Source organism: Pinus tabuliformis, chromosome J (assembly GCF_031772625.1).
Source record: "Pinus tabuliformis cultivar Carrire ecotype Pingquan chromosome J, CPIR1, whole genome shotgun sequence".
NCBI lineage: Eukaryota > Viridiplantae > Streptophyta > Pinopsida > Pinales > Pinaceae > Pinus > Pinus tabuliformis.
This window is the reverse complement of record NC_142295.1, coordinates 175,085,539-175,101,295: the sequence shown is the minus strand read 5'-3', so window position 1 is coordinate 175,101,295 and position 15,757 is coordinate 175,085,539.

Genomic DNA, 15,757 nt, shown 5'->3' with positions numbered 1-15,757 from the left:
TGAGTTGCTACCTCAGCAAGAACTGAAATATTATCTTTACCTGGCGAAGTAGGTGGCAAGTCATCCAAAGATATCGTAGAGGTCGACTGAACATGACCCACCCTTGAGGAGGAAGTTCTTCGCCTAGCCGATCTCCTGGTGCCAATAGGACGTGGGGTCATCGTTTCTGATTTCTCATTTTCGCGTGCACTCCTCTTCTAAGCTGACTTCATTTTCTTTGCACTCCGCTTTGGGGTCGACTTTCCTACACTTTTCTTTTGAGTTGACTTCTCTACGCTCCACCCCCAAAACTCCTGCATGTTGATTTGAGATAGCATTAGATGTGCTATAGCCACAAAAATTGGTGGAGAGGCTATGGCATGAGATCTCCAAAACCCAGAAAGGGTTTGGGTAGATTCTAAACATTTTGGGAGATATTAAAATAATTAATATTTTTAATGGAGTCCCTAACTCTAAACTTAGGGAAATTAAAATGTTAATTTGAATTAATATAAAACTATGTTAGAATGGTCAAGAAGACATGGATCAAGCTAGATCTAATCTTAGCCATCGATTAGGGACTTAGTCTCAGCTTTTGATTTGTCAATGAGAAAAGTATAAGAGGAGGCTTGAGGGTCACTTCGAGAACACGCCAAAGTGATCAGTCATTCTATTGTCTAGAGCGAGGTTTGCTAGGAGAGATAGAATTAGTGATTAGTTGCAGCGAGGGGCAGTGAGTACGAGGCATAGAGGCAGGGATAGTGCCAAGAGACCAACGTAGGAGAAGAGAGAGGCAAACACAAAGCTAGAGGTAGCCACACAGAGGCAGCAGAGACTGCACAGAGCTAGAAGGGCCTATGTCATCCATGCGGAGGCTGCAAGAGTGAGGTAGAGAGCCAGAGGGGCTATGCAGAGCCTCAGTAGGCTGACATAGAGGCCAGTAGGGCTAATGCTTGGCTTTAGATTATGTTGTAGAGGGATTTCGTGGAGTAGGCTTTCTGAATACCTGCTTCCAAAGAGAGGTATTACTGCTACATTTTTTATCTCTATTGGGCTAGCCAGTTTGGAACCCAGTGTACTCAGAAAAGCGTTGCTTAATAATAAAACCCTCAGATAGCTGCACTGATTTTCCTGCATTAGGTTCTTTTAGGGACATTAGTCCAAAAATGATAGTGTCATTTGTTTGCTTGTTTTTGTTTCCTTCAGTTGATGATCTGTAATATGTTGAGCATGAACTTGTATTTATTTTCAGTATTTACATGGTAAATAACTTGTTAATTAACGGAACAAGTAGCGAGGAATAAATCAGTAAAGTGCATGCAGGGTTTCAAACTGCTAGACTTAGAAACTTCAACATGGCATCAGAGCATGGTTGCAGATCACAGGAGAATGAGGACATCAGAATAGCATAGCAGTAACAACAGAAAACAGTTGTCCCGAGTGATAGAAGTTGTTCCTAGCAGCAAAGCAGCAAGGAAGGGGTGATGTAGTGCCTGCGTCATCAAGTTTGAGCCAAGAAGAGGCTACACAGAGGCTGAAGGAGGCAAAGATAGTCTCACGTAGAGCCACATAGAGGCCAAAAGGTACACGCAGTTGGCTGAGGGTGCTAGTTATCTGGTGTTGGGACTCCGCATAGCCTAGGAGCTCTCACCTTCGGGTTGCCATGGTTTAGGAGGCTATGGGTAAGTTGCAGAGTGGATCTGGTGGGGTACTGTAGTCATAACAATACCTAATAGGGAAAGGCCAAGTAGGAGGGAGTTGCTACTGAGGGTTTCTAGAAAAGAAATTAAGATCAGTGGTGCAAGTGCACAGACGATTAAAGAAGGTGTCCTCTCATCATCAATAGAAGGGTTTCCAAGAGGGAAATCAAGGCTTAGAGGGAGTCACATCGAGAACTTCCAAGAGGGATGTAGAAGAGCAGCATGGCACTACACGGAGTAAGAGACAAGTACAAACTAGATGGAGCCTCAACCTTCGTAGTCTTGAAGGCCAGAATATTATTTGTACTTGATAGCAATTGTGTCAAGCACTTCACCTTTAAGGATGATAGCGATCCTAGCTGACCCAGCTGATAATGACATGTATGAGGAGGCAATGGTGAGGGCCAAGAGAATCATCCTTAACAGTGTTAAAGACCACGTAGTACCACACATTGCCAAGAAGGAAATGGAAAATGAGATGTGGGAGGCCCTAAAGAAATTGTACCAGCATACCTCTATGTAGAGAAGGATGTTACTTGAAAATCAGTTGCAGTCATATCAGATGAAGAAGGGAGAACCGATCGAAACCTTCCTTGGTCAACTGAATGAGATCCAGGATCAACTGACTTCCATAGGGGCCACACCGGATTAGGAATTGATAGTGAGAAAAGCCCTAAATGCAGTCTCAGAAGACTGGGATGTATTTGTCAAGGGTATACTAAGCAGAGAAATCCTTCCACAGTGGGAAGAAATGTGGGCGGATCTTCTCCAAGAAGTGATCAAAGTCTAAGAAAGACGGGAAGCAGTGGCAAGGGGATTATTGTCAAGCAGGAGGAGGATTATAGTGCACTAGCATCTGAGGGAAAGCAAGAGAAACAGAAGAAGAAGGGCCTCTCCAAGATCAAATGCTTCCATTGTGGTAACTGGGACATTATGCGACCCAATGTCCAAGGAACAAGAGTAAGGGAGAGGTCTCCAAGACCAAGGCAATGCTAGCAAGGGAAGAGAAGGAAGTGGAGACAGATAATGACTATTCCATGAGTGCACACATTCCACTTGAGTGGAAGTAGGGAGACATCAAGTTGTAGTCAGATTGACTACAGGCGATGAGGGGCAGGATCCTCGAGGTACCCTACCTCTTAGATCAAACCATTCTATGGGAGCCCCAAAGAGGAGTAACAGGACTGGCGAATGTGGGTACAGATGGATGCAAATGAAGTGACAGAGAGAGAAATAGTGTAGAATTCCTAGGAGAGTGCAAGGCTAGCAGGCTGCAACAGTCCAAGAGGCATGGGAGTGTTGCACCAGTGCAGGATGGCACAAACAGGTGTGCAACGGTGCGAGATGAAGTGATTAGTTGCAGCATCGCAGAGGTCAGAGAGGGAGGACTTGTCAGAGGTAGAGGGAGCTTCAGCATCAGGAGTACTGTAGCCTGATAGAGACGTCAACGTTGGGAGATTAGTTACTTACTTCTCAACTAACTGAGTTGTAGTGCAACGGTTAGGACTAGTAGTGCTATGGGTCGCATGACGTAGCATGATGAGAGGAGATGCAGTGCAGATGCAGCAATGTAAGTGGTAGGGCCATGGGCAGGAGCACAGATGTAGAGGGAGTTGCAGTACGGATGCAACAGTGGTAGTGGTAGGGCCATGGGTAGTAGTACAGGATGCAACAGTGCAGAGAATGTTGGGAAGCAGGCCTAGCATTAGCATATATTTAAAATAATTAATATATTTAATTGAGTCCCTAAGTCTAAACTTATGGAAATTAAAATATTAATGTGAATTAATATAAAACAGTGTTAGAATGGTCCAAAAGACATGGATCAATCCAGATCTAATATTAGCCATCGATTAGGGACTTCATCTCGGTCGTTGATTTTTCAACGAGAAAAGTATAAGAGGAGGCTTGAGGGTCACTTGGAGAACACACCAGAGTGATTAGTCATTCTATTCTCTAGAGTGAGGTTTGCTAAGGGAGAAAGAATTAGTGATCAATTGCAGTGAGGGGCAGTGAGTATGAGGTGGAGAGGCAGGGATAGTGTCGAGAGACCAGTACAAAAGCAGAGAGAGGCAGACGCAGAGCCAGAGGGAGCCACGTAGAGGAAACAAAGATTTTGTAGAGACAAAAGGGCCTGTGTCATCCTCACAGAGGCTGCAGGAGTGATGGAGAGAGCCAGAGAGGCTATGCATAGCCTCAGCAGGCTGATGCAAAGGCCAGTAGCGTTAACGCTAGGCTTTAGATTGTGTTGGAGAGGGATTTCGTGGAGCAGGCTTTCCGAATACCTGCTTCCGAGAGAGGTATTGTTGCTAGATTTTTTATCTCTATTAGGTTAGCTAGTTTGGCACCCAATGTGCTTAGAAAAGAGTTCCTTAATAATAAAACCCTCAGATAGCTACACTGGTTTTCCCACATTGTGTTTTTTCGAGGACATTAGTACAAAAATAATGGTGTCATTTGTGTGCTTGTTTCTGTTTCCTTCAGTTGATGATTTGTAATATGTTGAGCATGCACTTGTACTTATTTTCAGTAATTACATGGTAAATAACTTATTAATTAGCAGAATAAGTAGGTAGGAATAAATCAGTAAAGTGCATGGAGGCTTTCTAAATGGTAAACTTATAAACGTCAACACTGCAAGAATTCCTCCCAATTCATACTTCTAACTTCCAGTTCCTTCTTGACTAAGATTGTATTCATCCCATGGTGATATAGTCTGCACACGGCCTGAGTGGATTTTCCTTTCTAAAACCCCTTCGACATCATTTCTAAACTTCTGAGGAAATAATATGGGAAGTTAATGAGCTTACGGGACTTAAAGTGTAAGAGTAGGCATATGTGGTATATGAAAGTTAGTGAATAACAACCTTCGCAAGTAAGGAACTTCTGCAACACATGCAAGAGATCCTTCCACTTCCTTATCATGATGTCCCACTGGAGGCTGTTCTTCTAGTCTACCTTCTGCTTTCGGTTGACCATGAACTGACACCACAGTTCCTTTTCCAACTTTTCCTTCTTGAACCATTTCTCCCCTACTGCTGGCAACCCAATAGCCTGAGACATTGACTCTTCTGTTATTGCAAACTCCAATGAACCAACCTTGGCTTGGCTCCCAGCGAAGGTCTAGGAAAATTCTATTACTACAGCTGAGTCAAACCCATTGAACTTGTACAAGAATGGGAGGAACCCAGATCCCTGAAACAATGCAAGATTATTCTTGTACTCAGTTGTCTATTCCATCTCTACGGATCATGGCTCGACCGCTAAAGGAACCATGTCTATTCAAATTCACCCACTCTCTGTTTCAAGAAAAATATCACGACAAAAAAACTCAAATGGTGATCGAGCTACACACCTGCCGTTAAATCAATCATTTCCAAAAGGGTCGTGCTTCATCACTAAAATTAAACGGATGCAAATGTCAATTGGTGTCGGTAAAGGCAGGCTATAATGATTGGAAGAGGCGGTAGTTTGGAAAATAATTTGACATAATTGTCATGTGAGATCAGACATGGTGTGAAGCTATTATTTTCAGGTGATGATGTTTTCAAGGGAAGGTAAGTATTGAATTCTAGGAGAATCGTAGCGCTACTACATGATTTCACATAAAGTGTACTTTAGTACTCACTAAAAGTATAAGATTTTATAGCCTAAAATATCCTTGCACTTAAATGATTTCTCCCTAATATGGTAAATGATGAAACACACCATTAATCATAATATAAACTCGATCTCATGGTCTGCAGATGGAACAGTTGTTCTACTTGTACAAAGGTTCATGAAACAACAGAGAATCTTCACTACGCATTTTCTACACTAGTTGTTCCTACACCGAAACATGTGTTTTGGATTGGGCGTGCTCAGAAGTGAGAATTCCTGCATTGAATTGTGCCTGTACTTGAATGTGCTTGCACCAACCGTGCTTACACTGAGCGTGCTTGCACTTTAGACATGCTTGGGCTACCCATGCCTACATCGAATCTTCTTGGACTTTGAACATGCATTCTTGCACCAAGAATATTTGTAGCGTAATAGGAGCCAAAACATAATTATGATAGAATACAATTCATAGAATAGATTAAAAATATTTGTTGAATATACATAGGAGATTTTATTCGCCATTCCTTGGTGTTAACGTATTCCTTTCGATATGATTTGTAGGTTCATATCAGATCTTGTAATCAATCCATTAGGGAAAAAGGAAGTGGAAAAAGGGTAAATTTTTAGAAGGGGAAGGAAATTACAACAGGGAATTCAAGAGATGGATAAATCGAAAAGGGGTTTTGGAAAAAATAATTTCAAGGGGGAAAGAGGGAAATACGAAATTGGATAGTGAATTTCTTTGAAGAAAGGAATGGTAAACTTTTGGGATACTAAAAGAAGAAAATAAGGGGATTTTTCGAAAATGGGAATATTTCAAAGGAAAAATTTTACCTGATATCCGCCTACATAGTGTTGATCTGTAAAATAAATGCAGCACAAATTGAGTGTTGCCTGAAATAAGAAATTTCGTGCTAGTTATCCCAAACTTGGATAATGGACCGTTCTTGTACTTGAAACTACTTCTTCTTGCTGACAGCTAACACATCTAAAGATCAAACAACATTCCCATTCTATTAGAACTGATCTCCCTGCCAGGAAGCTCATTTTCAGGTTGATCCTTCTGCAATTATGTCAGTAGAGCTAATTTTCACAGTCACAGGAAAAATTTTTTTTCTTTTTCTTTTTAATTATTTATATAATTTTTTTGGATTTTCCTTAAATTTCATTTCATGAGAGAAGAAATCATATCACAATAGGCTAGCATAGCCACCTACCAACTGAAGTTCAGACTGTTGTTGCACTTGCTACATGAAGTCTCCCTTTGTCATGGGTTGAAAATATACTTTAATCCTATGCCCATTCACAAGGAAAACTGAATCTCTCCCATAATTGGTTTTGACTTCTACAACCCCATTATCAAAGACTTGAATTACCTCATACGGTCCCATCCAGTGAGTATGGAACTTGCCTTTAAAATGTTTAAATCTAGAGTCATAGAGAAGTATCCAGTCACCTGGTTTGAACTGATTTTTCCTGATAATCTTGTCATGCCATTTCTTACATTGCTACTGCACAAAAATATTCTATTGAACATCATCCCTTTGAAATTCATCCAATTCGTTTAGCTGTAATACATGTTTCTGTTATGCTTCTGAGAAATATAGACCCAACTGAACTGCAGTCCTCAAAGTCATTACCTGAAATTCAATTGGCAAAAGGACTTAATTTCCGTACACCAGCTCATTACACCAGCTCATATGGTGTATGCCCCATGTTGTTCCTCCAAGTGTTTCGATAAGCCCATAAGGCTTCAGGCAACAAACTAGCCCAATCCTTCCTAGGCATCTTTATTGTTTTGGTGAGGATGGATTCGATTACGTTATTTTTAGATTCCATTTAGTCATTTGCTTACGAGTGGTATGGTGTAGATTTCCAGTGATGAATCTTATATTGATTCATGACTTCCTGTACCAAGTTAGAAAGAAACTGCAGTCCATTGTCAAAAACGATTCTCTAGGAACACCAAGTCTAAAAAAAAAAATCATCAAATAAAAAATCAACAACAACTCTTTCAGTGGCAAAATAAACAGCTTTAGCCTCTACCCCTTTAGTAACAAAATCAGTACAAACCAGGATATGCTTTTTCTTTAAAGATTTGGGATTTATGGCTCCTACAGAATCAATAACCCATTTTTCGAAGGGCTCAATCATGACTTGATGACATAAAGGCATTTCATTAGCTTGAACATGTTGACCCGTTTGTTGACAACTATCACAACGCTTAACATATTGTTTGACATCCTTAAACAAAGAAGGCCAAAAATAACCAGTGCATAAAATTTTATATGTTGTTCGTTTGTCAGCAAAGTGGCCACCGCAAGCTTCATCATGGGAAGATTTTAAAATATCAAACATTTTTTCCTCTCTACACATCTACGAATAACAAAATATGGTACAGTGTAAAAGAGGCCTCCATGTATCCAAGAATATGAAGCACTTTTCTAAATAATATTTCGCTTTTCACGAGCAGATAAGTGAGGTGGTGCTTTTCGGTGACTAAATTGTTGGCTATGTGAAAAAACCATGGAGATTTTGCTGACATAGCAAGAATATGTTCGTCAGGGAAATCATCATCAACAGGAATTGCTTTGAATGATTTTTTAATATGGAAAGATAATTAGCTACAATGTTAGACTTTCCTGGCCTATCAACAATTGTAACATTGAATTCCTGTAGTAAAAGTAACCACCTAGTCACTCTACCTCTAGTTAAAGTTTTATTCATTAAATATCTTATAGTTGAATGACCAGTATGCACATAAACTTCATATCCTGTAATATAATCCATGAATTTATTAATAGCAAAAATAACAACTAAAAATTATTTCTCAGTCATTTTATAGTTAACCTCAGTAGGTGAGAAATTTTTGTTGATGTAATAAATAACATAGATTGTTTATTCTCTTCTTGTCATAAGGCTGTGCCAATAGCAGTGTCTAAAGCATCAGATGAAATATGAAATGGCATGGACCAGTTTGGTCCTCTCAAATCTGGTGCATGTACTAATTTTTCCTTCAATGTTTCAAATGATTGTTGGCAATCCGTGGACCAAGTGAATTCACTATCCTTAGCTAGTAATGGGAAAGGGGGGTAGCAATCTTGGAAATGTTTTCAATGAATCTCCAGTAATAACTAGCATGTCCCAGGAAACCTGTCACTTCCATTTGAGTTTTGGGTGTAGGAAGATGACTAATAACCTCAATTTTAGCAAGGACTACCTAACTACATTTGTCAGAAATCAAATGACCAAGAACCACTCCTGCTTTGCACATTAATCTACATTTTTTATCACTCAAATCAAGATGGGCCTCTTGGCAATGTAAAAGAACTTTTTCTAAAATCTTAAGAGCTTCATCAAATGAGTTACCAAACACAGAAAAGTCATCCATATAACTCTCAACACATTCAAGAACAACAAAAATAGCCAGGACAACCCTTTGAAAGGTAGCGACTGCATTACACAACCCAAAAGGAAGCACTTAGTAGGCAAATGTACCCCAAGGGCATGTAAAGGTGGTTTTGTCTTGATATGAAGGTTCGTTCCGGATTTGGTTATACCCACTGAAACCATCTAAAAATGGAAAGTACTTTTTACTGGAAAAGGTATCTATCACCTGATTAATGAAAGGAAGGGGAAAGTAATCCTTGAGAGTGGCTTTGTTTAATTCTCGATATTCAATGCAAATATGCCATCTCCCATATTTCTTAGGGACTATCACTAATGAAGAGACCCACTGGCTGTGAAAAATGGGGTAGATGAAATTAACATCTAAGAGTTTTTGTAATTCTTCCTTAACAATATCTCAAAGTGTTGGATTCATTCATCTCTGGGGTTATCTGACAGGTCAGGCACCCTGCTGGATATAGATATGATGAGTATAAGTCTCATGGGGAATTCCTTTCATGTCTTCATAACTCCAAGTGAATGCATCCAAATGATCTCACAAAAAGGTAACAAGTTGCTCTTGCTGAGATGAATCCAGGTCTGAACTAATGTGTAAGGATTTGCCTAGACTAAATTCAACAAGAGTAGTCTCGGGCTCAAGAGTACAGGAGGATGATGCCACAGTATGGGATAAGGAAGGTTGGGAATCAAAGTTCTCTTGAAAATCAAGACTAAAGATCTGATGAAGCATATGAAAACTAGGCATAGTGTCTAGATTGTTCAAGAAATCTCGCAATTCACCATCCTGAGCAGACTCAGTATGATGCTAAATCGAAGAAATAGGTTGGGTCTCCTCATCACTACTGACATAATCTAACCATAAGGTATCCTTGAGTTCCCGAATAGATCTAGTAGGTGGGTATAAGGCGACATTTTTCCAAGAGTCTCCATGTGAAATTTACATGTCACCAGAGCGACATCCAATATAAGCATTAGCCACAACAAGCCACGGTCACCCCAGAACCAAAGGATGTCCTCCCACGAGATTCTTTGGTTGAAGCACAATGAAATCCGTGGGGTATTCCCATGAATCTATAGAGACAACCACGTCATCCAATACTCCATTGGGCTTGATTTTAGATCTTTCTACAAGTTCAAGCACGATGGGTGTAGGACGAATGTGGCTCAACCAAAGTTGTTCCATGGTTTTCCTAGTCATCACATTGATGGCTGCCCCTGGGTCTATTAACACATTAGAGACAAGGATATCACCTATCTAGATAGAAACAATTGGGTTTCCAGGATATGTATATTTCTCCATTGATACACATCTTGTCATCAACTCAATTGTTCTACCAACAAACTGAATGGTCTGAGGTTCTACTCTCTTCCTCCCTGTCTTTCAAGACATAATTCCCAGATGCTCTTGGTGCAAATGGGAATTTATTAGATAGCGTGATGTAAAGCAACCTTTATACAAAGATTCATTAATTCAGAATCTAAGGTGGACTCGGGGACACTCTTCTCCATGGCCAATCGCTCTAGATAAGGAGGCTAGTTTGAAGAAGATGGTGAATCTAAAGGTACGGGAATGGGTTGGAGGGTGATATTGTTTTTCAAATGATCATGAGTTACCTCCTAATTTCTCTCGTCAATAATCACCGTGGACTATTTTTTTTTTTCTGGTTTAACTACCCTTCTCGATCTCAATTGAAGCTCACTCATCCCAACCGACATGGCGCGATAGGTAGGAAAAGTGGATGGTCCAACTGAATGAATAAGTTGTACTGCCTGATTATTAGGATTTGGTACCAGTTGAGTAGGTAGTTGAGGTAGTCTAAATGGTGGTGGCAAAGGCAATGGTGGCAATGATTGACTCTACTGAGGTAGAGAGAGAAAATATGGTTGTGACATATGGTGTGGTGCATAAGAAGGAAGATATGATGGAATTTGAGCAAGATACAAATGATATGAATGGTTTGGCCCTCTCCATCCTTTTTGCCAAGTTTAGGAGGACTGTCCATAAATGGTTCCCATGTTGCCAATATTGAGAGTGATTATTATTATTACAATTGAAATATGGAGATGCATTATAACCATCAAATTCTGGTTCAGGAGCCATACCTACACTTACGTGATGCCAATTCCTTCGCGCTCCCATGGCATGTAAAGACTCAGGTTCGAAATGCTCCCCTTCGAGTACAACTTTTAATCTTGTTATGTAGGGGAAATCCTTTGTGGCATGGTTCTCTATACAAGTCACACATTTATTAGCACTTTTCATATCAGCAGGACATTCTCTTAAAGGATGCTTCTTTCTACACTTTCGACAAAAAATAGATAATGACTCTTGTTCTTTTTTTATTTTTTGTTGAACTTTCAAAGAGTCTATTTGTTTTCTAACAATATTCATTATTTCATTTTTCATGCTTCCCATCTTATTCTCCAAGCAAATGATCATAGCATCTATAGGTCCTAGTTTATTAGTTTTTCTTCGACCACCTATAGTGGATCTAGATTGGTTTGTGGAGAACTTCTTGGACGATTCAGAAATTTGTTCAAAAGTTTTATGAGCAATGTCTCCTTGTCATAACGAATTTAGATTATGTCTAGAATCCTCAGTAACTCGTCGTAGGAACAAGGTTTGAATAGTACTTAAATTAAATTTGTGTTTGAACCTTTGGGGTATATACAAAAATCTCTCTAAGTAATCCTCCACGGTCTCATCATCACCTTGTAAAATGGTGAAGATCTCATCCTACATTTCTCTAGTTTTGCAATATTATTGATATTTATTCAAAAATACTCTCTTCATTTGGTCCCAAGAACTTACAGTGTTTCCTCCTAATCCCATGAACCAAGGCGAGGCTGAATCATTGAGAGTTGCATCAGAAGAATAATCATAACTTCGAAACGATATATCAAATTCAAAAAGAAATGAATCTGGGTCTTCGTGAACCTTACCATGAAAGTGTGGAAGAGCTGAAGGTGAAATATTTTTCATTTGTAAATTATCTCCCAACTTCACTATTGGAAATCCAAAAGTGGATTGTTCATCATTTACCTAGTTCTCGCCAGACCCCTGTGCATGGTCTTCATGAGCAGCCATTGTTGTCCCTCCAATCAGACTACTTCTAGAAGGTGAAGGTTGACTAATGTTGAATTAAACTTTATGATCACGTATAGCCTCCTCCTTCCTCTTTTAGGGTTGTGTCACACCTGAATCACTATGTCCAGAATCCAAGTGGACTATTCCGACGTGATGAGTTTGCATTAACCTGGAATTCCTACCTGCAAAAGAAGGTCCAATATGAGAAGAGTTTTCAGATCTTTCAGTATTTTGTTGGCCCTTATTGGGCTTCGGACCCCTACCATTCTTAGGCATTCAATTTAAAAAATCAAATCCAAAAATAAAATTCAAATGCTTATAAAGAAAAAGAATATGTTAATTGTTGCAATGGAAAAGAAAATTAGCACTCGTAAAATCCTCAAAGCAACAGAAGCATACTGCAGAAAAAATAATGGTAGATTTACCCCTCTTCTAGAAGAATAGAAAGTACTTACCAATTTCAAATCTTCTCCCTGACAACGGCGACAAAATGTTGGGTGCCAAAATTATTTTCAAGCAGACTCTTTCAACACTTAATTGTCAACCCAAGGGTTTTGTAAACTTAGAGGAGAAGCACGTGAAATTCCATAAATGATATCAACTTTTATAAACTCTATTCCTACTTCCTTAATTGCAATCTTGCAAAATCAAAAATAAAAGATCACCCAACAATTTACACCAAAGATATTCTAGTTCTAGAATATGAAAGAAAGTAATTTCACAGGAAAACAAATGAAAGGAATTCCAAAACCTGTTGCAGAAATCTTGGAAAATGTAAATCTATGTTTATCTTCAGTATTGTTGTGTTCCAGATTAATAATTGGACCCTTCAAGATATCTCAATCCTTTTAGATCTTCCTCCTTGTACTAAGTTATTATTCTTGTACTTCTGCAATGTGCTTGCACTAGTACCAGAACAAAGTTTATGTGTTGGGAGTATACTTTACACCTATACTAAAGATTTATGTCTTTATGCAGGAACTTTAAGCCTCAAGGCTAGAGCACTCTATGATATATCAAGAGATCAATTCCTGTATCGGGACAGAGGTTCTTACACCAAGCTTTCCAATCCTTCTTTCTAGAAAATAAAGAATGTGTTGACTAATAAAAATAACTTGCAAAGGTGAACAAAAATTTTAAAGTAAATTCCTCAAACTAAAAAATGCTTCAACTAATCTTTTAATGTCTAAAACAAGAATTAATTCCAAAGTCAAAGCATACTTTTAATTATGGAACTTCTCCATGTAATCTAAGAGATCATTTAAATATGATAGTAGGCTTCAATCTTGTAATAGCTATCCACACTACTGATCTAAATGCATAACCTTTTAAACTCAGAAATATTTCCTTTCAAAACTATTACACATGAATCAGATCTTTCCTAAATAGTAGTAAGTGTAGGCAAAAATAAGTGTCTGTTTCGCAACAACATTTTGTTTTAGAAGTGTATTTAATTATAAATATCAAAAGAACTTCAGAATGCAAATCACGCTTTCATAATCTCATTAAGACTTAATAGAAATCACACCTTTCAAGATCGCATTAAGATTTATCAAATAAAAACAAAAGACCATTGCTATAAAGAAACGAAAGAATCAGTATGCAAAACTGAAAACACGCCAATGCAGGAATGCGTGCTTGCACAATCCAAGCAGAAAATGAGATTAAACTTAAAATAAAGGAACCATAAGATTAAGCTTGAATCTAACTCGCGCACCACAGATCCATCACACTGTAATGAAATCACATTTAAACCTTGCAGAAAGATAAAAGAAACATTTGCTCACTTCACACTTTGCATTAAAATAATTAACACACCTTAATCGAAAATCAGAAGAACACAAGGGAGAACGAGCTGGGTTGGCTGGGCCCTAGCCAACCAACTTGTTTACCTGTTTAGGAAATGTAAAAACTCGGCTCTTTAATCAACGCATCAACATAGAGTTATAGTGCAAGATTGAGAAAACATGGCGTAGTTCCTTTCTATTAATGATCAGAAAATATACATCATGAAATCAAATCCAATCCAGAATGAGGGCGATATAAGAAAAATTGCAAAAGGATAGAATCATGGTATCCTTTCTATATCTATTGCTCGCTACCATTTTCTATTCGATTCCTATGTTTTATACATTCATTGAAGCTTATAGCCATAACCAAATTACAACAAGCGTTTCAATTTGATCCTTTCGGTTATAACAAAAATAACAACAACAGCTCGTGCTGAGCCTTTCGGCTATAACAAAACGCTATTCTAGGTATTCGGCCAGCGACCTAATCTCCACCATATCCTGAAATTTCATGCATACTTCGAACCCAACTTCAGTTAATCGTTCCAGAACATGACGTCCGCATGGAGTGGTGAGCTATCACGGTAGTTGAAGATTTTCCAGTGGTGCAGGAATCCTACCTGCACTCGACCATGCTAACAAAATAATTAATTCATTTTCCATCAAATACTTTCTAGGAAGAGATTTATTGGTTACAAAGATTTAAAGGCATTAAATCTACAAAAATGACTAATTAAGAACGTTCGTATCTCTTAAACATGAAACATAAATCTAGTGCAGGAAGGGATATGATTCTTGGGCTAGTGCACAAATAAGGGATTTTGAAAGGTTAAAATAGAGGTATAAGGTTATGGTTTTGAAGGGAAAAGGGTTGGAAAATGGAACAATTTGGCCTACCAATAGTTGCAAGGTCGAAGATGTGGAGTTACAATGTCAAAGTTGTGAAGGTGCAAGGTTGAAGTTGTGAAGTTGAAAGGTTGAAGATGTGAAGTCACCTCTAGATTGGAGCTTTGAAGTTGCTAGGTCAAGGCTGTTGAAGTTGCATGAGGGTCAAAGATATGAAGGTGCATCAAGGTCAAAGATGTGAAGCCGCTAGGTCAAAGGTATTGAAGCTGCTAGGTCGAAGTTAGAAAAATTGTTGTTGGCATCGAAGTTGTTGGAGAAGTTGTTGGAAGGTTGAAGTTTATTGTTGGAAGTTGTGTAAGGAAAGATCATCAAGAAGGAAGGATGAATTCATCTTTGACGGTATTTTTCAACGTTCACATGTCTTCAAATTCGTCAATTGAAGTTCTATAAGAAGAGAAGGATTTTGGTGGGTTTTCCTCTCAGTTGGAGTTGCTTTGGCCATGGCTAATCGCCTATATCTTGTGTCCTATTGTCTCATTGTTATTTATGATTTGGTAGCTATTTGATGATATATTACACTGATAATAATAAAGGAAAAAGCAAGTTGACCAAGTAAATTAAAAATACATCACAAGCAGTTATCAAAGTAAGAGAAATAGCACGCACTTGTTGCCCCCTATATTTCTCAACAAAATTAAGGATGCAGTGAGGATGGAAGGGCTCTATCAAAATGTTGAATGATTATATCAACATTCTTAACAAAATTGGTTTGGGTACATAAATATTTCACAAAATTTACTTGTAAAAATGTTAAAATCAGAAAGTTGATGATACCAACAATTCTGTTAAATCCAGAATCAAAATTATAGGTGCAAGAATTCTTTTTAATTTCTTCCATAAGATGATAGAGGATTCCTTCCTATAGGTTTTAAACCCTTATAGAAACTACCTGCATACGAATTCTTAAAAACAGAAAATAAACAATGGTGAGAGCATAAAACATATAACAAATCTACACAAATATTTTCCCCTGGATCTCAAAACCGGGAGTACCAGATAGTTTTTTCATTATAATCCTTTCAATGTTACAATGGATATACATAAATGTCGAAGCATCCATCAACCCCAATCCATTAACCCTAGATTAGAACATAATTGTAGCTCCCTTGACCGAATCTACAAAATACCATGGATAGAAAACCATCATGCCCAAAACCATTGGTAGGTCTGCCCACCTCATATAGGTTCCAAAAAAAAAGTCTGGGGCATTTCCCTGAACCCTGTGAAGGAGGGCTACCACCCCCCTGCAAACCCCCCAATAGGGGGGGCTGCCACCACACTGTGAC